General features: G+C 38.1%; 1 non-coding gene across 1 annotated transcript; it reads left to right on the top strand.

The window, feature by feature from the left end:
* Positions 1 to 23,859: 23,859 nt before the first annotated feature.
* LOC111546632 lies at positions 23,860 to 23,958 on the top strand. Its single transcript, XR_002732849.1, has one exon. It is a non-coding gene; the product is annotated as a small nucleolar RNA U13 (small nucleolar RNA).
* The last annotated feature ends 855 nt before the right edge of the window (positions 23,959 to 24,813 follow it).

Raw genomic sequence — 24,813 nt, 5'->3', positions numbered from 1 at the left:
AATAATAATTTCTGTATTAGTTCATTCTCTCACCGCTATGGAGAAATAACTGAGACTGGGTAATTTTTAAAGAGAAGAGGCTCTCCCTTTCACAGGCTGTACAGGAAGCAGGGCAGCATCTGCTCTGCTTCTGGGAAAGCCTCAGGAAACTTACAATCATGGTGGAAGTCGAAGGGGAAACACCGCTTCACATGGCTGGAGCAAGAGAGAGGGGTGAGGTGCTGCACACTTTTAAACAACCAGATCTCAAGAGAGCTCACTATCACCATGACAGCACTAAGGGGGATGGTGTTAAACCATAAGAAACTGACTCCATGATCCAATCACCTCTCACCAGGCCCCACCTCCAACATTGGGAATTACAATTGAACATGAGATTTGGGTGGGGACACAGATCCAAACTATTTCCTTCATTTCTAAAATTAAAAAATATATTGGTTATTGCTTTGCCTACCTCTGACCTGCCCCCACCCTCCACACAACCCAAATGTACTGTTCAATGAGGATCACTGTTTTAAAATTCTAGTTTCATTAGCAAAAGATATCTTCCCTCTTGCTGGTCTCAGAAGGTTTTACCCATCATTGATTCTAAGCAAAATACGTGTTCATTCTCAATTATCATGAATGATCTGCATCTCAAAAAATCTCTGATGTCTGTTTGAACATAACATGGTTCATTCTATATTTATTTTTATTTAATATATTGATCTATGGGCATGATAGGCACATGACTACAGACTATTATAATTTGTCTGCGTGATGGTGCCTGTGCCCATGCTGTTTCCATCGCCACTCTGGGTTTGTGTCAGTGATGGAGTAAGTTTCAGGAGGGAGAAGGATTGAGGGCTGGCTGATATGCACAGTAGTTGGTAAATGTTTAAAGGGTTGAAATTTTAATTTTTATTTAGTATATGGCTACTCATACAGCAATTTCATGTAAGTCAGGAGTCAGTTTTTAAGTAAGCAAAAGTTTCAAATGCTTAAAAACTCAACTGGTTAAATATTAAGCTTCCACAAGAAGGACATAATTTGTTGACTGGTGGTAGGGGTAGGGCAGTGGCGCAGGAGGTGTGAATGGAAAAACAAATACTCTGTGTAGAAGAGGTGTTACTTAAGGTAAGCTCTTAAATTTTATTTTGCAAATTGTAATCTGATTACAGCATAAATTTTAGACCACTGAAATGAGAAAGGCTATAGATAGTTGAGGTCATTAATAATTATTAAGGCTGTGTGTTTGTGTGTGTGTGGTGGGGGGATGGGGGCGTGCAGTGAATGTTAGGTGAGAGGTCTGATAGAAAGGGGATAACTTGGATAACAAATTTGAGATTAAGACAGTGAAAACTATATATATATATATATATACCTCCAAAGTGGACTGTAGCTCTTTATGCTCAATGTTATATATCATGGCCACAAGATGGGGACACAACATAATCTTCCCTTGTCTCATGCTGGTGACAAGCAAAAAATTCAAACAATGCAGGTCTTAAGTCAAAGTTACTCAGTGTTTACGTGAGTAAGAAGTCTCCTCCCGTTTTCATTTGGAATTTAGTGGTAAGATTGGCCCTATATCTAGGACAGACAATGTGTTTGTCAGAGGGAGCATATATTTATGAGAAACACTTATTTTAAAAAATAATTTGGACAGACAATATGGCAGCCAAAATTTGCTTCCCACTTTTACCCTAGGTCCATATTGTAGAATCCTGGGGTCCCCATGTTCTGCAGGAGCCCTAGTGTATGGGCTCCCCACTCTGCATTCTTCTCAGTATCCAACTGAGTCACTGTGTCAGACGGTTTTGCAGTCTTCCTCTATTCTTTCCTTCTCCATTTCTGCATGGAATTTCTCATCTTTGATGTTTGTCTTTAAGAGTTTTGCAGAATATTGAATTTAAGCTTTTCATACCATGGTATAACAATTTTTTAAACTTCTGTGACCTCCCAGTGTTAACCATTTAGAATACATTCACTTCCATGATAAAATTTTGGAACATCAGTGTGTGCTATGTCTTACATATTTCATATTTTTGTATATACGAAATAAAATAACTATCCATTGCTTTATCTTCACAGGTATCAGATATTTCTGATTTCATTTATCTGAAATCAATATTTAAACCAGGACTCACTTCTCATATAAAGTTATATCAACAGTTCTTACTGATAAACTTATTTATATATAGGTATATGAGATAAATTACATCTTCACATATAAATATATAGTTACATGTAGCTCTGGATGAAGGTGTGTGTGTGTGTTTAATAGATAAGATCTGGTATTTGATATCACAACAGATTGACTATAGTCAATAATAATTTATTATATATTGAACAATAACTGAGAGTAGAATTGGAATGTTCCTGAGACAAAAAAAGGATAAATACTTGGAATGCTCCTAAGACAAAAAAAGGATAAATACTTGAAGTGATGGATACCCCAATACCCTGATGTGATTATTACACATTGTATGTGATATGGTTTGGCTCTCTGTCCTCACCCAAATCTCATCTCGAATTGTAATCCTCACATGTCAATGAAGGGAGGTGATTGGATCATGGTGGGGAGTTTCCCCCATGCTGTTCTCATGATAGTGAGTGAGTTCTCACGAGCTCTGATGGTTTTAAACGTGTTTGGAAGTTTCTCTTTTGTTCTTTTCTCTCCTGTGGCCTTGTGAAGAAGGTGACTGAATACTCTTTTGACATGATTGTAAGTTTCCTGAGGCCTCCCCAGCCATGCAGAGTTGTGAGTCAAACTTCTTTCTTTTATAAATTATCCAGTCTCAGGGAAGTTCTTTATAGCACTGTGAAAACGAAGTAATACAATATGCCTGTATCAAAACATCATACGTACCCCGTAAATATATATACTTATCATGTAGCCATAATTTTAAAAGGAAAATTATTTTTTAAAAGATCTGTGTGTATGCATATGTATATATGTAGCTATTTTATCTACATGTTTATAGATAAACTCCACAGCAAACTTTACATTTCTCTAACTTTCTGCTTGGCATTTCCAACTGGATGTTGCCTAGGCATCTCAAACTCTCAACATGTATTCTCATCCGCAACCTCTTCATGTATTGCCTGTTTTAGTGAGTGGGACTACAAGGCATCTAGTTGTCCATGGATCGTGACACCATCCCATCCTTTACCATGACTCTACAGTCAATCGCTGTCTTGTGGATTATCTTCCAAATATTTCTCAAGCCTACTAGTTCTCTTATCCTTACAGAAACTTTCATAGAGTGGGCATTCTTCTGGACCCATGGCTTCCTTTGAGTCCATCCCAACATGGCCATCAGCCTCCTCTATCTCAAGTGGAAATCTGACCATGTCTCTACCCTAGTTTAACCTTTCAGTGCATCTCTCACCTCATTACTTAGAATTCCAGGCATTTACTAGGATCTCTGAGACTCCAAACTGCTGAGCTGAATAAGTATTTTTATTCCTCTAACATTTGCTTGAATTGCTTTTTCCAAGAAAACCCTCCATGATGAATTTCACCTTAGAATTGTCTTCAACTTTAAGATTTATTTCAAATGTTTTAAAATAAAGGTGTATTATACATGCTTATGTGTTCATAATGTATCCATCTATATAAATTTAGATATATAATAACAAGACCTATATTGATATAGCAGGAAAGACTAACTTTCGCTTGACCCTTGTGGTAACTTGGCGCTGCTACAAATGCAGAAAGATTTGAGGTCTTTTTTCCTGGATGGAATGTCTAGACCCGCCCTGGGCCAGAAAAAAATTCACTGCTCTGATGGTATGGACCCAGTCTCAGCAGAATTCATTTATTCCACAAATATTTACTGAGTTTTCACTATATGATAGGTTCTTGAGATACATTATTAAATAAAACAGATGGAAATCCTTGCCTTGGTAAAATGTAAGTTCTGGAAAATTGAACATTTATTCCTTTTGTTTAACAAATCTACTTGTGAGCCAGATGGCTGAATAGAACCCTCCAGTGATCACTCTCCTGCAGGAATACCAATTTGCACAACTATCTACAGAAGAGAGTACCTTCATAAGAACCAAAATATCAGGTGAGTAATTACAGTAGCTTGTTTGAACATGATATAAAGGAAAGAGGCACTGAAGAAGGTAGGACAGACAGTTTTGCACTGGCTATACCACTCGTTCCCCAACCCCAGGCAGCATATGGAGAAAGAATCTGTGTGCTTGGCAGAGAGAGTGAAGTGAGGTACGACTTTGCATTGAAGCTCAGTGCTGCCTTGTCACAGCAAAACACAACACAGGGCATAATTCTGCTGGTGCCCACCAAAGCAGCATTTAGACCAGCCTGGGCCAGAGGAGATTTCTTCATTCCAGCAGAAGGAACGTGAGTTCCAGCCAGCTTCACCACTGGCTGATGAAAGTGACCTGGAACCCAGAATAAATTTGAGTGGCAATCAGGCCACAAAGGACTGCAACCCTTGGGCAAGCCCTAGTGCTGCACTAATTTCAGAGGCAGTGGACTTACGGAACGATCCAAAGGAGCCGTGGTGGCTGAGGGAGTGACTGCATTACTCTCCCCCAATACAGGAAGTACAGCCCTGGGAGAGACTCCTTCTGCTTGGGGCAAGGAGCAGGAAGATTTGAGGTCTTTTTTCCTGGATACAATTCCTAGACCCACCCTGGACCAGAAGAGACCTCACTGCCCTGATGGTATGGACCCAGTCTCAGCAGAATTCACTACCTGCTGATGAAAGTGGCCTTGGGCCTTGAACAAACATGAGAAGCAACCAGTAAACAGCCACTGCAGGCCTTCAGTGAGCCCCAGTACTATATTAGTCTGCAAGGCTTCAAGTGTGGCCTTGTGCAATGCCAGCTATGACGGCCCCAGGAGTGCTTGTGTCACTCTTTCTCTAACTCCAGGCAGCTCAGAGCAAAGAGAGACTCTATCTGATTGAGGAAAAGAGAGGAAAGAGAGTAAGAGATTTTGCCTGATAACCCAGGAAATTCTCTCTTATCTTTCCCAAGTTCACCAAGGCTGTGTATCTAGGTATCTGAAAGAGTTGCAGGATTCCTGTGCAACTCTTAGGAAAACAACCCTTAGGACAGTAGTCACTGTCCTAAGCCAGAGACCACAGGCTTAGGACACAACACTCAATCCCCTTTGAATTCATAGAAGGCTCTATCAAGAAGGATGAATATAAATAAGCCCAGACTGCAATGATCAATACCTAACTTATTAACGCCAAGACATTAACAAATGTCCCCAAGCATCAAGAACATTCAGGAAAACATGAGCTCAACAAATGGACTAAATAAGGCACCACTGACCACTCCTAGAGTGATGGAAACATGACCTTTCAGATAGGGAATTCAAAATAGCTGTCTTGAGGAAATTCAATAAACTTCAAGATAACACAGAAGGAATTCAGAATTTTATCAGAGAAATTTAACAAAGAAACAGAAATAAAAACAGAAGATCAAGCAGAAATTCTGGAGCTAAAAAATTCAATTGACAAGTTGAAAGTTTTATCAGTTTCTCAACATCAGAATTGATCAAGCAGAGGAAAAAAGTAATGAGCTTGAAGATAGGCTATATAAAAATACAAAGTCAGAAGAGAAAAAAAAATTAATAAAGCACACTGACAAATTCTCAAAATGCCAAATCCAAGAGTTATTGGCCCTAAAGAGGATGAAGAGAGAAAGATCAGAGTAGAACAAGAAGGTCAAAGAACACCAAAATGATTCAAACCAAATAAGACTATCTCAAGGCATATAATCAAACTCTCCAAGGTCAAAGATAAGGAAAAGATCCTAAAAACAGCAAGAGGAAAGCAGCAAATAGCATATAAAGGAACTTTGATATGTATAGCAACAGATTTCTCAGCAGAAACCTTAAGGCCAGGATTGAGTGGGATGACATATTCAAAGTGCTGAAGGAAAAGAAATGCTGGCAACAACCTATAGTATTATATACAGAAAAATCATCTTTCAAACATGAAGAAGAAATGAAAACTTTCACAGGCAAAAGCTGAGGGCTTTTGTCAACACTAGAACTGACTTACAAGAAATGTTAAAAAGAATTCTTCAACTTGAAAGAAAAGGATGTTAATGATGCCTGGTGTAGTGGCTCAAGCCTGTAATCCTAGCACTTTAGGAGGCCAAAGTGGGCAGATCACTTGAGCTCAGCAGTTTGAGACCAAACTGGGCAATGTGGCAAAAACCTTTCTCTACAAAAAAATAAAATAAAAGTTAGCCAAGTATGGTGGTGTGTGGTGGTGTGTGGTATAAACACAGCTTCTGGGGAGGCTGAGGTGAGAGGATTGCTTGAGCCCAGGAGGTGGAGGTTGCAGTGAGCTGAGATCAGGCCACTGCACCTGGGATCATGCCATTTCTCCAGCCTGGGATACAGAACAAGATGCTGTCTCAAAAAATAAAGAAAAGAAAAGAATAGAAAAGAAAAGTACATTAACGAGCAACAAGAAATCATCTGAAGGTATAAAAGGATAATAGTAAATATGCAGACAAATACAGAATACTTTAACACTATAATTGCCGCATGTAAACCATTCATATATTTAGTGGGATGACAAACCTATCAAAAATAATCATTACAAAAACTTTTTAAAAGATAGACAATATAAAAATATATAAATGGAAACAATAAAAAGTTAAAAAGTTGGCCGGGTGCAGTGACTCATGCCTGTAATCCCAGCACCTTGGGAGGTGGAGGTGGGTGGATCACTTGAGGTCAGGAGTTCAAGATCAGCCTGGCCAACAGGGTGAAACCCAGTCTCTACTAAAAACACAAAAATTAGCCAGGCATGGTGGTGAGCACCTGTAATCCCAGCTACTCAGGAGGCCAAGGCAGGAGAATCACTTGAACCCAGGAGGCAGAGTTTGCAGTAAGCCAAGATTGTACCACTGCACTCCAGCCTGGGTGAGAGAGTGAGACACTGTCTCAAAAAAAAAAAAAAAAAAAAACCCAAAAAATTAGAAGGGACATGTAGTTGAAGTGCAGAGATTTTTACTTTTCTCTTTGCACTTTTTTCCTTTTCTTTGTAATCAGATTTAAGTTGTCATCAGTTCAAAATAATTGCTTATGTTATTTGCAAGCCTCATGGTAACTACAAAACAAAAACCTATAAAATATACAAAATAAGTGTAAGAAATTAAAACATTTGACCAGAGAAAATTACTTTTACATAAAGAAAGCCCAGTAAGTAAGGAAGAAAAAAAAAGACCAACAAATAACCAGAAAACAAATAATGAAACAGTAGTGGGAATCTTTACCTCTCAATAATAACATTTAATGTAAATGGACTAAATTATCCAGTTAAAAGATATGGAGATGATGAATGGATAGAAACCAAGACCCAACCATATGCTGCCTACAAGAAACTCACTCTACCTATAAAGACACACATAGACTAAAAATAAAGGGATGGAAAAAGATATTCCATGCAAGTGGAAACAAAAAAGAGCAGAAGTTGCTACATTTATATCAGATAGAATATATTTCAAGACAAAAACTATAAAAAGAGCAAAAGAAAGTCATTATATAATGATAAAGAAGTCAGTTTAGCAAGTAAATATGTATGTACCCAATACTGAAGCATCAAGATATATAAATCAAGTATTATGAGAGCTAAAGAGAGACATACTCCCCAAGTCTCCATATGAGAGCCCTTCAGCAGATAAAAGGGCAACTCTTCCCCATGGGAACAGAAAGATTTTTTTTTTTTTTTGAGACGGCCTCTCACTCTGTCGCCCAGACTGGAGTGCAGCGCAGTGGCGCGATGTTGGCTCACTACAAGCTCTGCCTTCCGTGTTCACGCCATTCTCCTGCCTCAGCTTCCAGAGTAGCTGGGACTACAGTCACCCGCTGCCACCACACCAGGCTAATTTTTGGTCGTTTTAGTAGAGATGGGGTTTCACCGTGTTAGCCAGGATGATCTCAATCTCCTGCCTCGTGATCCTCCTGCCTTGGCCTCCCAAAGTGCTGGGATTACAGGTGTGAGCCACTGTGCCCGGCGAGAGCCGAAAGATTCTAAGAGGGCTGTTCCACAATGAAATGAAACAGCATTTGGCCAGAGGAATTTTCCTGTTCCTGTGGAGAGTTTAAATAAAAATATAAGACAGAACAGATATAGTCAATTTAGCAAGCAAAAGATAAAAGAGAGTAACATAAAACAGGCCAGTTTTGATGGCTTATAGCTATAATCCCAGCACTTTGGGGGACTGAGACCAGTGGATTGGTTGAGTCCAGGAGTTCAAGACCATCCTGGGCAACATAGCAAAACCTCATCTCTACAAAAAATACAAAAATTAACCAGGCATTTGGCACATGCCTGTGGTCCCAGCTACTTGGAAGGCTGAGGTGGGTGGACTGCTTGAGCCTGGGAGATTGAGGCTGTAGTGACTGTGATCATGCCACTGCACTCCAGCCTGAGCAATAGAGTGAGACCTTCTCTCAAAAAACAAACAAACCAAAAAAAAAAAAAAAAAAAACCCACAAAACATTTCGTAATTAGATAAAAACAAGAAGATATGAGACCAAAAAAACCACAATATTGTTCACCTTTGAGCAATATTTATGTCATAATAATAGAAACTATGAATATTGACTGAATGAGTAAGTATATTAGTATTTTGAGAAAATGGAGGGAGAGATGGTAGAAAATTAAATCTCATCTATCAATATATACACCTACTATGTACCCACAAAAATTAATTTTTTAAAAAAGTTAAAAAAGAAAATCTCATCTATCATAATACAAATCTATAGATATCTAAAATTTAAAAATGAAAAAATAACATTATGAGACTATTATTTTAAAACATAAGGTAAATTCCCAAAAAAAGCAAAAAGATTTTTAAGTGAGGGTTAAAGATTGACGGGGCAAAGAATCTTTGTTTTTCCTTATAAATCTAATAGGAAATTTTGACTTTAAAGAGGATGAACATGTTTTACTTTGATACAAAATAGTAAAAATATTTATCCACAAATAATGGAAGAAAGTATTAAAACAGATCTTTTTAGTTGTAATACAGGAAGTCTAAAAGCAAAAATGACTATTTAATGAAGGTTTGTTTCCATGATCCGGTTTTCTGTTTGTTTCCATGGTATTTTAGCAAATATTTTCGTACAGTCTGAAATGGGTCTACTAAAACCCACTACAAAAACTAGATTCTTTGAAACATTAGAAACATTTCTGAAAAGATAATTTAAGCATCTTAAGAGAAAAATTTACTGGAAAAAAAGCTTAAAAATCAATCTGTATGGTAAGCTTTCAGTCACCTCAAGAAATTTCCCTCTGTAAAAACCAAAATTATAATCTCTCAAAGAAAAAAAAACTTTAAGTGACAATCTTTATTATTTTATAGTTCATTAATAATTTGACAATAATTCTATGACTTCTATGAGCTCTCTATGACATATCATTTTTCTGGGGGAAGTTATTTATGAAAATTTAGGTATATTTTTGGAATATAATGATAATTTGTAATCTTTACAATATAATATTGAAATTATGACTTCATGATTGATCTTATGTCCATATGCAAAAATAAGGTTGTGTTTTTAAAAAGGGATTGAATCTATGTGTGTGTGATGAAGATTTATGTAAATAAGTAAAATAAGTTCTAAAGTTGGTCTTTTAAACTTTTTTTAAAATTATACTTGAAGTTCTGGGGTACATGTGCAGAATATGCAGATTTGTTACATAGGTATACACATACCATGGTGGTTTGCTGCACCCATCAACCCGTCATCTACATTAGGTATTTCTCCTAATGCTATCCTTCCCCTAGGCCCCAACCCCGCAATAGGCCCAGGTGTATAATGTTCACCTCCCTGTATCTATGTGTTCTCATTGTTCAACTCCCACTTCTGAGTCAGAACATGCAGTGTTTGGTTTTCTTTTCTTGTGTTAGTTTGCTGAGAATGGTGGTAGAAGAACCCTTAATAAGATTACCGGGAGTCATGCAAGTAAGGGCTATGCTTATAAAAAGATTTGGCTTTGAATCCATTTATGTATGCTCCATCCTGTCTTCCTTCCCACCTCTTTTCTTCCTTCCTTCTTTTTATTCTCATGCAAAATCAAATGGTAACTCTCTAGAGAGGGTATGTTCAATGATAGGTTCGTGTAAACAGCAACTATATTGATTATCTTAGTGAATCACCTTAATAATGACTGGGTTGATAATCCTGGTTATATCTCTCTTGGGAAAAGGAACTATTAATACTTGTTTAAGAAAATGCTTATAAGGATATATCGTAATAAGCCAGTTTTTCCCTAAACATGATCCTACTTAAAACCTTTGTGTCTTTGTAAGAGTTGTTCCCTCTTCCAGAAGAGTTGTCTTTCTAGTCTACCTAGCAAATCTTAACAATCTTTTAAATTTGGTTTCTCGTCAACTCTTCTGATATTATTATACATGGTTTCTCTTAACAATCTTCACTCCTAAACTCTATTAGCTAGGCATCCCTTGCTCGGTAAAATGACCACAAAACGCCCAATATAGGCTTCCAGTAGGATGTTCTGCAGTGCTACAGCTGGCTTTCCCATTAAATAAGTGTGGGTCATTAAAAGTCACTTCAAACCACTTACACCAGTGGTTTCTGTTGTTGTAATCATACAATTTAACTAATGCTTATCCAAGCCAAGAAAATGTGCATGGGCAGAAGATATATTTAATATCTTTCTGAAAGCTAATTTGAATGCTCTTTTGAGAAGACTCCATGAAGACTAAGTTCAAAAACACACACAAAGATGTTCAAAAACTAAATAGGAAAAAGAGATATGAAAGTTTCCAAAACAATAAAAATCTAGAGGGATAGGAAACTCTGATGTTTCACAATAGTATGTTTTTCTTTGTAATTGAAAAAAGATAATTGTACATATTTATGGAGTACAATGTAATATTTCTTTTGTCTTTTTTTTTTTTTTTTTGAGACAGAGTCTTGCTCTGTCCCCCAGGCAGGAGTGCAGTGGCACAATCTCGGCTCACTGCAAGCTCTACCTCCTGGGTTCATGCCATTCTCCTGCCTCAGCTTCCCGAGTAGCTGGGACTACAGGTATCCGCCACCATGCCCGGCTCATTTTGTGTATTTTTTTTTTTTTTTTTTTTTTTTAGTAGAGAGGGGGTTTCACCATGTTAGCCAGGATGGTCTTGATCTCCCACCTCGTGATCTGCCCACCTCAGCCTCCCAAAATCCTGGGATTACAGGCATGAGCCACCACGCCTGGCCCAATGTAATGTTTCAATACATGTGTACAATGTACAGTAATCAAATAAGGGTAATGAGCAAATCTGTCACCTCAAACATTTACTATTTCTTTGTGTTGGGAACATTCACAATCTTAGTTCTAGTTCAATAGCACTGCAGGGTGACTATAGTTAACAAAAATTTATGAATCTTTTTCAGTTTCCTGCTCTATAAATACATTGAAACTGAAAATCATGGAAGATACATTATAAATGTAGTTTACACAAGAAAGAGGCCTGTTTTCCAATTTGTAGGGTTGGACACACAAAAAAGTTTGGTTATTTTCCCAAAGATTAATGGAAAATGAAAAGAAAATTTTAAATTTGATTTTTTTTTTTTAATGCTTAAGGCTTGCATGTCTTCTTTGGCTACCCATTTCAACTAAACTTTTGGATTAACCAATTAGCCATGATAACATAAGTTGTGGGGTTTTTTTGTTTGTTTGTTTTTTGTTTTTTGAGATGGAGTCTCACTCTCTCGCCAGGCTGGAGTGCAGTGGCACCATGTCAGTTCATTGCAACCTCTGCCTCCCAGGTTCAAGTGATTCTCCTGCATCAGCCTCCTGAGTAGCTGGGACTACAGGCATGCACCACCACGCCCAGCTAATTTTTGTATTTTTAGCAGAGACGGGGTTTTACCGTGTTAGCCAGGATGGTCTCAATCTCTTGACCTCGTGTTCTGCCCACCTCGGCCTCTCAAAGTGCTGTGATTACAGGCGTGAGCCACTGCACCCAGCTGATAACATAAGATTTTTAAGTGACTTCTATCATAATCACTTTCTCTTATGTAATACTTTTGCTCATTAACAAATACTATGAATGTTTATATCACCCCAAAATTCATACATTGATATCCACTCCCCAAAATGGTAATGTCAAGAGAGGGGGACTTTCGGGGATTATTAGTGAAGCAGCTCCACTGTCTGGAGTATATACTTTGGGGTACGTTGTCATGAGCCAGGACAATTTAAGACATGGACACACATGAGGAGTTTAGGAGGGAAGTGTAATAGGTAGAAGGGAAGAGAAAGAGAACCAGTTTCCTCTATAGAGGAAGGGGTCTCCGAGTGGAAAGGACAGGCTGGCAGTGAATGTTCAAAGTTTTATAGTCCAGTTTGAGGAGGTGGTATCTGATTTACATAGGGCTCATAGATTGGTTGTATCAGGTATGACACTGACATAGTGCACAGGGAAGGCTGGTCACCCCACCCTAATCTTCTTATGCAAATGGGCTTTCCAGTTGATGGGTACCATCCTGTCTGCACCTTACAGCACATATGGCTGGCAGAGAAGGGAAGATGGAGCCACCATCTTGAAAATGTCTAGTTCTTAGTTCCTGCCGGCATTCATCCATGCCAGCTCCCAGCTTGCAGGCTGCTCTTTGTTAGAAAAGGATTTGGGGCTGCTTTTCATTAAAAAGAAAAGCCTTATCAAGGATCCCCATACCCTTGCTATCTGCCTAAGTGATTTCTTCTTAAATCCTGTACCATTAGGTCATAAGAAACCTGCCATCATGTGCAGGATTAGTGCCATCATAAAAGAGGCTCAAGCAAGCCTGTTCACCCTTTTCGCCATTTGAGGACTCAGCAAGTAGAGACCATCTTCAAAGCAGAGCGTGAGCCCGCAGCAGATACTGAATCTGATGGAAAATTGATCTTGGATTTCCCCACCTCTAGAACTACAAGAAATAAATTTCTGTGTTTATATCCAGTATCTTGTATTTTATTACACCAGCCCAAACGGACTAAGATAACAAGTTAAATACTTACTCAGTGTATTCAATGCTTTAGGCACTAGACTAAGTTCTGAGATAGAGCTATGAGAAAGGAAAATGTGGTCCTACCTTCATGGGGCTTAAAATTGTTTAATTTGTATTATTTTTCAACATCTCATTGAATTATAAATATGTTTACATGTATGTTTTCCATACTCTTTGACAACTGCCTAAAAGGTAGGAAATATAATTTCTATTTTTTACAGTTTCGGTGCCTTACAAAGTATCTGGTACCTAGCAAAGACTAACTAAATGTTGGTTGAACTGAATTACTAGACAAAAGCAAAAACTTTATTTTCTCTAAAAGTCCTAATACCTACGAGTTTATCTAGATCAATATTTTGTCTTATACTTTGTATGTTTGTCTACTGTAAACTAGTGGCTGGAATTGAAGCTTAAGTGCATCAATAACTTTTTAATGAAAAAATGACTACATGATTGCACAATTACATATTAATTGGGGCATCATTTATCAAGGGAAGTATTTACACAGCAAGCACCTACTTTCGGAAATTTTCACCATAGTTTGTCCTCAGCATGTCTCCAGCACAAAAGTTCAGCAAGGAAATAACCTCACAGTCATGCAAGTGCTTGAAAGTTAATGAATTTCATCTGCACAAAAGATGAGTCAGAATAACAATTCATTTCTAGTGAGGAAGGGCCTTTGAGCTGAGATTCTTCAAATGTTGTGTTCCTCCCCACACTTAACACTTTAATCCTATAATAACAGCCTGAAATATACATAAGAATTCCTCAGAACAGCTTGTACTTTTAACAAGTTTTATTCAGCTAAAATTCTCTTTATTCCTACCCAGCAGAAAAATCAATGAATAATCATATATGAAACCTTAATCAATATCATTGATAATTTAACCTCAAAGGTCTACATTATCCTCTCTGACTCCACAATGAAATCTGGTTTTGTTTTTAGGATTCCTTGCTTAATAAAATAATCTAAATGTTGTCAAGCATATTTGCTCTGTCATGTGGTGTTAACATCAGTTTTTGATGTTTCTTTGCTACCCATGGATGTCAAGATTTCTTTAGCAGATGGTGGAGTTTCACACTTCCAGTTTCTCAATATAACTGGAGCAGATATCTGGGTAACACGCAGCCATAATTTACTAAAAGTACAGTCACCTTATTGTGTTGTTTTTCTTGAGAAATTTAAAAATATAGACAAGTACAAATAACATAGCAAGTATCCATGAACTTAGCACCCATCATTGAAAGCTGTTAACATTTTGACACATTTGATTTGAATCTTTTTTTAGAAAGAAAATACAATAAGCATTATGGACAAAATCTGTAGCAGGACAAGCCGCAGAGAAAACTCCTTAGGCACTGAATTAAAGAAGGAAGGGGTTTATTCGGCCGGGGACATCGGCAAGACTCCTGTCTCAAGAGCCGAGCTCCCCAAGTGAGCAATTCCTGTCCCTTTTAAGGGCTAACAACTCTAAAGGGGTGCACATGAGAGGGTCATGATCAATTGAGCAAGCAGGGGGTACATGACTGGGGGCTGCATGCACTGGTAATTAGATTGGAACAAAACAGGATAGGAATTTTCACAGTGCGATTCTTTACAATGTCTGTAATCTATAGATAACATAACCAATTAGGTCAGGGGTCGATCTTTAACTACCAGACCCAGGGTGTGGTGCCAGGCTGTCTGCTTGTGGATTTCATTTCTGCCTTTTAGTTTTTACTTTTTCTATCATTGGAGGCAGAAATCGTGCATAAAACAATATGAGGGGTGGTCTCCTCCCTTATTCCCCCTCTTTGAGACTCTCGCTCAATAGTGGGAGTTCTTACTTACATTTTTACTACCTCTGTCTTCTTGCAAGACAGATCGATAGTGATTCATATAGTACACTTGTGTGAAGCATTTTGGTGAACTAAGGTAGCAATGAAGCTTTTTATCATTTGAAGAAGTACAGGTAGCAAACAAGAGAGCAGTAAGCAGGTTCCTATTACTATTATAATTCTTATTATAAGAGTTTCAAATCCTCCTAGTGCTGGGAACCATTTTCTAAACATGGCCCCAGGATCAAATCTATGCCACATTTGGATGGGCACATGTTCCAGTTTTGTCATATCTCTAACTATGTCTTCAACTACTTGCCTTTGATTACTTATGTGTAGGCAGCAATTAGTAAGGTTAAATTTCCTACAGACCTCTCCTTCAGCTGCTAGCAAGTAGTTGAGAGCTAATCTATTTTGATAGATAGCATTTCTTATCTGAGTTCCTTGCTGGGCCAGAATAGTCAAGGCTCTGAGAGTTTTATTAGTGATTGTTTTTAAGACAGCTTGTAACCGTATGATTCGGTTGATCATGTAAATGGGGAGCCGGTATCCCCATGAGCAGTCTTGTGCCTAATAGCAGGCCCATAATATTGTATGATTCTTCAGGGGGCCATTTTTCATTTTTTAAATTTCTTATAGCTATGCTTTTCTTTTCGTGGGAAGCAAGGACAGGGAAGCCAGGAATACACCTGTTTTTATGGGCAGAAGGAAGAAAGATGGTTTAATAGTGCTAATAACACAACCACCTGCCTTCTGGTCGGGTAATTTGGTGTAAGCTCTATGCCCACATATCCAGTACAATCCAGTGGGGGTTGTCCAGTCCTGGTGGGACTCCAGGTGGGTCCACACAGTTTGCAACTTTGGGAATTTACTAAACGGATTTCGCTGTGTGATTTGAACTCTACTAAGTGACTGTTTTTGTGGTACCATTATACTGTTTCTGTCTCAGACAACTAAGTCGTCCTATGGGTGAGTGACTTCTTTTCCTTCTCTAGCTATGCAATATTGTCCAATAATTGAGGCTTTTAGGACCCAGAAATTATCAGGGTGATTCTTTTGAGCCAGGAATTCATCAGGAACTGGGTCTGTAGGTACTAATTCTCGGGCTTCCCATGGCCATTGATCTCCTATTACAGTTCCTCCATATAAATAACATGAAGTGACATTGAGAGACTGGGCTACATGCTCGGCTAATTGCAAAAACAAATTTCTTGTTTTTCCTGGATTTCTGGTACTGGCATATTTAATTCATGATAGAAAGTTTGAAACACTGGCTCAGGAGAGCGTTTGTAAACTTCTTCTTGAGCTAAGATATTTACTCGAGGATCTAATCCAGCCCCTTCGATTCCTAAGGTCACACGCTCCTCTTTTTTCCAGCGAGGATCAAAGGGATTGGTTATTACTAGCTCTAAGGGGTTACATTTTCCCTTAGTACAGGAAGGGCCATTTTTTCCTTTCTGAAGGTGGACTGGATCTTTTTCATTTTTTTTTAATGCAAGTGGCCTAAATGACACAAGGCCAGTATTTACATTTATTTCCACACAGTCCTAATTTATGACAGATGTACTTATTTTCTGCCATATAACCTCTTTTCTAATTAAGAGAACTACACCTTATTCCTAACTTATTACTATTAATGACAGCACCGGCATCAAATTTTAGGGTGACTTGTTTGGGCACCCGTTTTTCTACTGTTTTGGCTAACACTTTACTCGTATCATTTATGAGCCTCCACCAGTCCTCAGTCCTTAATCTTATTTTAAAAACTGTGGTCATGGGAGGCTTAGATGGGTCACAGCACATATCAGGTTGGTCATTTCCTGGGCTACATACCTTGTATAGAATAACATAATACAAACAAGTTCTTTTTAGAATTCCAGTACACTTACAATAACCATAAAATAATAGGACCATAGCAACCTTTTGTCCTATCTCAGTGACTTAATGTATACACTGTGAGCAGTCCTCAGTCTGAGGAAGGTTAGTTGAAGTCCTTACTGTAAAAGTACAAATTTTAAGGAAAATGAGTCCTGCAATGAGTTTTCTCATGCTTCGGCCATGCATGGACCAGTCAGCTTCCGGGTGTGACTAGAGCAGGGCTTGTCATCTTCTTCAGAGTCACTTTGTAGGGGCTGGCGAAGCTGCTCCCATCCACATTCTGCTCACAGTCTACTGATGTTTAAAGATGGTCTCAGAGATTGGGCCTGCTAGAAAAAACTGAGTCCAACACCTCTACACAGTTATGTTCGACTGGACTCTCTGATACCGGGAGCAAGGTGATAGGGTTTAGGGTGTTGCAAACTTCAGTGGTTATGTGGGAATTTTCACATAGCAAGCTTTGGTACTTGGTTAATCTAGCATTTGTTAACCAATGATGCCCTTTGGTAGTCATTAAAGTTACCACAGCATGGGGGGCCTTTATATTCAAGTTTTGCCTAAGGGTTAGTTTATCTGCTTCTTGTGCTAACAGGGCCGTTGCTGCTAGGGCCTTTAGACCTGGGGGCCAGCCTTTGGAAATCCTGTCTAGTTGTTTTGAGAGATAGGCCACTGGCCTTGGCCAAGGCCAGTGGCCTCACAGTCTGGGTTAAAACTCCAACTGCCATTTTTTCTTTTTCTGACACAGAGAGTGTAAAGAGTTTTGTCAGGTCAGGTCATCTCAGGGCTGGGGCCGACATGAGTTTTTCTTTTAACTCATGAAAAGCTCGTTGCTGTTGGTTGTAATGGATATAGTTTATCTAATCTACATTTTTATTAACTGTCATCTACCAAAATATTGACTCAAATCCTGCAGCTATTTGATTTCAAGCTTTAAATTGATCTGGTGTTCCTTGCAGGGCTCCAGTTGCATCTAAATAGACATGAGAGTTGAAAGACCCATAACGGGCTTCTCTCGCTTTATGATGTCTTATATTTTTTTCCTTCTGGTTGATGAAATGCCAGAGTGAAAGGGATAGCCAATTGGACTAAAGTACAAGTGCCACTCCAGTTATTCAGCAGAGTGCCCAGTAAAGGTCCACCACGATACCACCACACATCCGCTCGGGGATGAACAAGGGCTCACTGATTGATAAGCTCTTGAAAATTCTTAAGCCTGCTGCATCCTTTCAGGTCTCCAAAGAATGCTAAGTTTTCTCCCTGTCATGAGAGACACAAAGTGAACTTAGTGTTGGGAGACAGAGGCCGGATGGCCCTCGGGGTCTGACCCGCAGGGTGCCAGGCTTTGGGATATAGCAGAGAGAGTTTGGCATGACTTATTACTCCAGGCTTTAGAATCCTGGAAAAGAGCTACCATGCAGCCCACACCTGGTCGACTAGAGGACTACCTTAGTGGAAAGGGGACAATCTGGGCCTCTGGCCTGTCATGTGCACAAGCATAACAATTGCTTTTGTTTAACGTGCAGATGGAATATTTGATCCATTTTAACCAGGCATTTGCATTTTGTTATCTTGTCTTAATTGCTAAAGTTTGTTTTAAGTCTTTAACTTCTATGATCCTCTAGTAAAATGAATGTATGGTTTTAGGAAATTATAAAAACCGGTTGGGGCAGTCCAACTTTAGTGGTCCAGAGAACACTGGACCAACTACAGCATGAAAGCTCTACACTGGGGGGCAAGACTCCTGGCTGGCACTGGGGTCTTTATCAAAATATCCCTGGATTAAATGGTCCCAGTTTACTAATGCCCAGTCTGAGGAGAGTCAGGAGGGACAGAAGTACTTTCCTGAAGTAAAAAGCTGTCTTTGACTTGGCAAGTCCCCACAGGATATAACAAGGCAAGCATTAAATGCAACAGTTTGAGGCAAAATTGACTTGGTTATGTTAATAACTAGATGGTCAACAATAGAACGAGGAACGAAGAAAGAGTAATAGAATAGATGAAAAGGGTTAAATTTTTCTTAGCTTTAGTTTGGTTGGGTTTTCCCCTGGGACTATGGTCTACGACTCTGGAGGGGGTGGTGCTTTCCTGACTCGGGTGTGATGAGTCCATCCTTTTTTTTTTTTTTTTTTTTGCCGTATGAACAGCAGTCTTGGTGGTTAGCAGCACAAGGTAGGGTCCTTCCTAGGCTGGCTCAAGTTTTTCTTCTTTCTACCTTTTGATGAGAACGTGATCTTCAGGCTGGTGCTGGTTTACCAGAAATTCTAGGGGTGATACATGTGCTAAAAGACTTTTAGCTTTTGAGAGAAAGGAAAATGGAAGATAAACCAATAATATAAATTTTAAGAAATTGATCTTTCCTTAAGGTCAATTTCTTAAAAAGGTATCTTAAGGGACCTTCCTCTTAAGGGACCTTGGCAGTGGACTTTATAGTCCTTACTGCCTTTTTACTGAGAAATTTCCTTTAGCACCTATTTTTATTAGTTTTTAAGCCTAAGAAAGCCAAATACCATTTTACATTTAACAATGCTTCTTGTATGATTTTTATACCAGATAAACTAAATTTTATATTAGTGTGTTATTAATGTTAAACCTAATTTTAATAGACATATTTATCTAACTTTGTAGACATATTTATTTAATTTTTAATGTTTGACTGTAAGGTAAGATTTTATAGACTCTTTTTAACCTTTTATAATTTTTGCTAAAGAACAGGTTGGTGCTTTAAGAAAAATCTGTTATGCTTTTACTTTAATGTCCAGTTCACAGAAAAACTGAATGATACTTCTTTAACTTTAGCTAATATGGTTACACACATAATTTTCTTTACAATTAACATTTTAAAACTTGCTCAAACCTTCAAAACAATAATTTTTTTAATTTTTTAATGTTGGTAAAAATGTACATTCTTATGCCTCCTTATAATCCTTTTACCAAAGGTATATTTTACTTTTCTTATACACCTTGCACATAAACTGTTTTTTTTTTTTTTTTTTTTTTTAAGTTTTACATTCAGGAGGCCTAATTACTTTTAAATTATACAACATTTTTTGCATAAATTCTTTTTTGTAACATTTTTCTCTTTCATGACTTTCGCAGACAATTCTCCGACATGCCTCAAACTTTCTGAGGGATGCTGAGGTGGGCGGATCACCTGAGGTCAGGAGTTCGAGACCAGCCTGGTCAATATGGTGAAACCCCATCTCTACTAAAAAAATACAAAAAATTAGCTGGGTGTCATGATGCATTTCTGTAACATCAGCTACTTGGGAGGTGGAGGCAGGAGAATTGCTTGGACCCTAAAGGCGGAGGTTGCAGTAAGCCGAGATCGCACCACTGCACTCCAGCCTGGGTAACAGAGTGAAACCCTGTCTCAAAAAAAAAAAAAAAAAAAGAAAGAAAGAAAGCAAAAAACATGAGCCAGCATCAGGGTCTTATCTCACAGCTGGGGTGGAGTTCTTCACTGTTTTCACAACTCCCGTCTCTGTACCACAAAATTATCGTTAGTAATAATCATGAAGTAAAATGAATATATTTCACATTTGAACTAAAACATTCAGTTACTAAATAAAAATATAATCCCTTTCAGTGAGTTTTTTGTTTCACGGGTTTTAAAAAATTTATATAGATTTAGGGGGAACAAGTGCAGTTTTGTTACATGGATATATTGCATAACAGTGAATTCTGTGCTTTTAGTGTAATCATCACCCAAAGAACACACATTGTATGCATTAGGTAATTTCTCATCCCTCACCTGCCCCCACTCTCCCACCTTTCTGAATCTCCAAAGTCTATTATTCTATCCTCTATGTCCATGTGTACACATTATTTAGCTCCCACCTGTGAGTGAGAACATGCCCTATTTGACCTTCTTTTTCTGACTTACTTCACTTAAGACAATGGCCTCCAGTTCCATCCACATTGCTGCAAAAGATATGATTTCATTCTTTTTTAGGGATGAGTAGTATTCCGTATTCCATGTTGTGTGTGTATATGTATGTGTGTGTGTATATATATATAAAATATGTATATATGTATAGATCTCATACCATTTTTTTAATCCAATTATTCATTGATGGGAACTTAGGTTGATTCCACATCTTTGCTATTGTGAATACTGCATTAATAAACATGTGAGTACAAGTATCTTTTTGTTATAATAATTTCTGTTCCTTTGGGTAGCTACCCAGGAGTAGGACTGCTTAATTGAATAGCAGTTCTAATTTTAGTCCTTTGAGAAATCGCCATACTATTTTCTGTAGAGGTCAGTAGGTAAGCATTCCCTTTTCTCCCCATTCTAGCCAGCATCTGTTATTTTTTGTCTTTAGACGGAGTCTCGCTCTGTCGCCCAGGCTGGAGTGCAGTGGCGTGATCTTGGCTCACTGCAAGTTCTGCCTTCTGGGTTCACACCATTCTCCTGCCTCAGCCTCCCGAGTAGCTGGGACTACAGGCGCCCGCCACCACACCTGGCTATTTTATTTTTGTATTTTTAGTAGAGACAGGGTTTCACCATGTTAGCCAGGATGGTCTCGATCTCCTGACCTTGTGATCTGCCCGTCTAGGCCTCCCAAAGTGCTGGGATTACAGGCCTGAGCCACCGTGCCCGGCCCGACTTTTTTATAATATCGATTCTGAGTGGTGTAAGATGGTATCTCATCATGATTTTGGTTTGCATTTCTCTGATGTTTACTGATGTTGAGCATTTTTTCATATGCTTTTCATTTAATCATTTATATATCTTTGTAAAATGTCTGCTCATATCTCTTGTGTACTATTGAATGGGTTTTGTTATTTTTGTTGTTGTTGAACTGTTGGAGTTTCTTTTAGGTTCTGGATATTAGCCCTTTGTCAGAGGTATAATTTGCAAGTATTTTCCCCCATTCTGTGGGCTGTCTGTTCATTGTTATTTCTTTTGCTATGCAGAAGCTTTTTAGTTGAGTTAAATTTGTCTGTTTTTGTTTTTGTTGCATTTGGCTTTGTGCTGTTAGTCATGAATTCTTTGCATAGATCATTGTCTAGAATTGTTTTTCCTAGGTTTCCTTCTACAATTTTATAATTTTAGGTCTTACATTTACTTCTTTAATCAATCTTGAATTAATTTTTGTATACAGTGAGAGATAGGGGTACAGTTTTATTCTTCTACATATGTCTATCCAAATTTTAAATCCAAACAAAAAGTCCAAGAAATCACATGGATTGATGAATTGGAATAACATAAATTTTCTTTGTCATTATAATCATTGTGCTATCACTGTTTATTTCTAACTTGCAGCTGAAACACAGAATGTGTGGTGCCACTGAGGTTAGTGACAAAAACAACTCCGGAAGCAAACTCAAAATTTTCCAAACCAGTACAACATTACTCTTGAAAGTAATCCCATGAGGCAGGTGGATCACATGAGGCCAGGACTTCGAGAGCAGTGGGGGCAACATGGCAAAACCCCGTCTCTACTAAAAATACAAAAATTAGCCCAGCATGGTGGTGTGCACCTGTAATCCCAGCTACTCAGAAGGCTGAGGCAGGAGAATCTCTTGAACCCAGGAGGCGGAGGCTGCAGTGAGCTGAGATTGCACCATTGTACTTCAGCCTGGGCAACAAGAGCAAAACTCTGTCTCAAAAAATAAATTAAAAATAAAAGAATCCCACGTAGCTAATTCTGCAGATATTGAGGGCTGACTGTGTAACTGAGAAATCTCTGAATTAACTTCATTTAAACACAGTTTATTAAAGAATAGGTAATGAAATTGTGGTTACCAGGGGCTGGGGAAATGGGGAAGTGTTGGTCGAAGTGTACCAAGTTTTAGTTGGACTAGAGGAATGAGTTCTGGAGATCTGTTATGTAGCATGGCAACTATAATTAGTAATAATGTATAGTATACTTGAAAATTGCTAAGAGAGTAGATTTTAAATGTTTTTATCGCAAAAATGATAAGCATGTGCGGTGAGGGATATGTTCATTAGCTTGATTCAGACATTCTGTATGTTTGATACATATATCAAACCATCACAGTGTCCACCACAAGTATATACACTTTGTCATCTGTGAATTCACATAAATAAATAAATACAATTTTTGAAATCTTGTTAAAAAATGTAAACATAGAAGGAACTGATTTTTTTCACAAAGGAGCATTTTATCACTGACATTGTTTGAAACTACGGACTCATGGTGATAATATAAAGCAGACTAATGCTTAGCTGTCTTTATTATTGTTTTCAAAACTGTGTATAAGCACTGCCCTCCTTATTACCTGTTCTCTGGGTGGATTTCTTCCACTGCCTTGCCCTTGTAATGCCATTGTTAGCAACCCATGGCAGTAGCCTCTGTTGAAGAAGGCTGGTGATAGTTAAGACACCACAATCTGAACCCAAGCAGTCCAGTTTAGTTTCTGCCCATCGCTGGGACCTCTTTAGTACCCCTGGGTCTCCATTTTCCTCAGTCTAGTAGAGGTTATTCAGGGTGTCAGAGACGGGAAAGGAGAACATCTCCATGGCTTCCATGCAAAAGTATGCTAGGCTCTCAATGTCCACACAGCTCCCCATCACCCCCACCCCCAACCCCACACCACATGGCTGGATTAGAAAGGGTGTGGCCACCTGAAAAGATTTTACTTATCATTGTTGCGTCTATATTCAAAGCGATTGATATATCTTTCTTTATTTAGTAGTTAATTGTCTTGGTTTGGTATCAATGATATGTTGTAGAACAAGTTGGAAATTTTCTAGCTCTCTGTTCTTTCAAACAATGTAAATACAGAAACCCAGCTCCTTGAAGTTGTTATAGATTTCACCAATAAAATTCCCTGGACTGGAACCTTTGGGTGAGGTAATATTTGACTTAATTTTTAAAATTAAATAAAATTAAATTTAGCCTCTGTAAAAATTACATATGACACATAAGTAATTTAATTAATATAGAAAAGGCAAAGATGAGAAAGATGAGAGTAAAATACTCAAATCCCATCATACGTGAATAATCATTAACATTCATACTTTTGTAAAAAACAAAGAATGTATTTTTCAATAAAAAGATTAAATGTAACTTACCCAAATTTAATAGAAGAAAAATAAAATGAAGTAAAACCAGTGAGATCACTTAATCCTCACATAAATGTTTCTTCACTCCATGAGATATTTCCCAACAAAAGATTATTCTAGAGTATTCTAGATTCTTTTGTGGTTCAGAGCATGATAAGTGGGTTTTCACGCTATGTGTGAGATGTACCTCCCTCAAACCTTAAGATGTCGGCACATTACCAATCCAACATGAAGATACCAGGGAAGATAACAAATAAAACACTCAGTGTAGAATCACTACATCTCATTAAAAACGCAATATGATTTTAGGTGGTATCAACTGCTTACCTGCAGGGCTAGATGAATGCATTAGCAATTTCATTCTTCTTCCTATTTCAAGTATTTGTATTCTGTAACCATAATTCCCAAAATTGTTTAGAATTTGTTTTATCTATAAATCAGTTCAATGCTCACCACCAGTGCAGAGGCTTCATTCCTGAGTTCTTTATTTTATTTCATCTCTAGGTTTTTGTCATCAAGGAATTTGCTGAAGAGGGCTCATACCGTATTTCATGGGCCAGCCTGAAAGATTCCTAAATCTTTGAAAGCAAGGCTGACTTTTACTGTGCAACCCATGCAGCAATACAGAATCTCGCGCTGAGACAAGAAGTACCCCATGCTTGGGCTAATTCATGTTTTGCTGTCATCATTTTGAAATTCTTAATATATTTTGTGTCTAGGGGTACCTCGTATTCATTTTTGCTTTGGGCCCCACTAACTATGCAGCTGGTTTTGATGGAAAGACATTTGTTTTGACACGGTAGCGCTCAGTCACTCTCCTTCAGAACATAGTAGCAAATGCCTACTAATAATTGACATCACCATAGAGAAGTTGGAGATCTGCCTAATGGCTTTCTCTATTTAGGCTATTTGATATCGAAGCTCGGATGCCTGAAGAAATCCGTTTTTATCTTTGAAGTGCGACCACTAAACCAGAATATTTCTCTGTGTTAAGCCTCCTACATTGCATAGTTTGGGGACCACAGTGTGGCCCTGCTTCCATCTGAAGATTTGTTTCAGGGAATTATTCTTATGTAATATATTT

Source organism: Piliocolobus tephrosceles, chromosome X (genome assembly GCF_002776525.5).
Source record: "Piliocolobus tephrosceles isolate RC106 chromosome X, ASM277652v3, whole genome shotgun sequence".
Taxonomy (NCBI): Eukaryota; Metazoa; Chordata; class Mammalia; order Primates; family Cercopithecidae; genus Piliocolobus; species Piliocolobus tephrosceles.
This window is presented reverse-complemented; position numbering and strand designations above follow the sequence as displayed.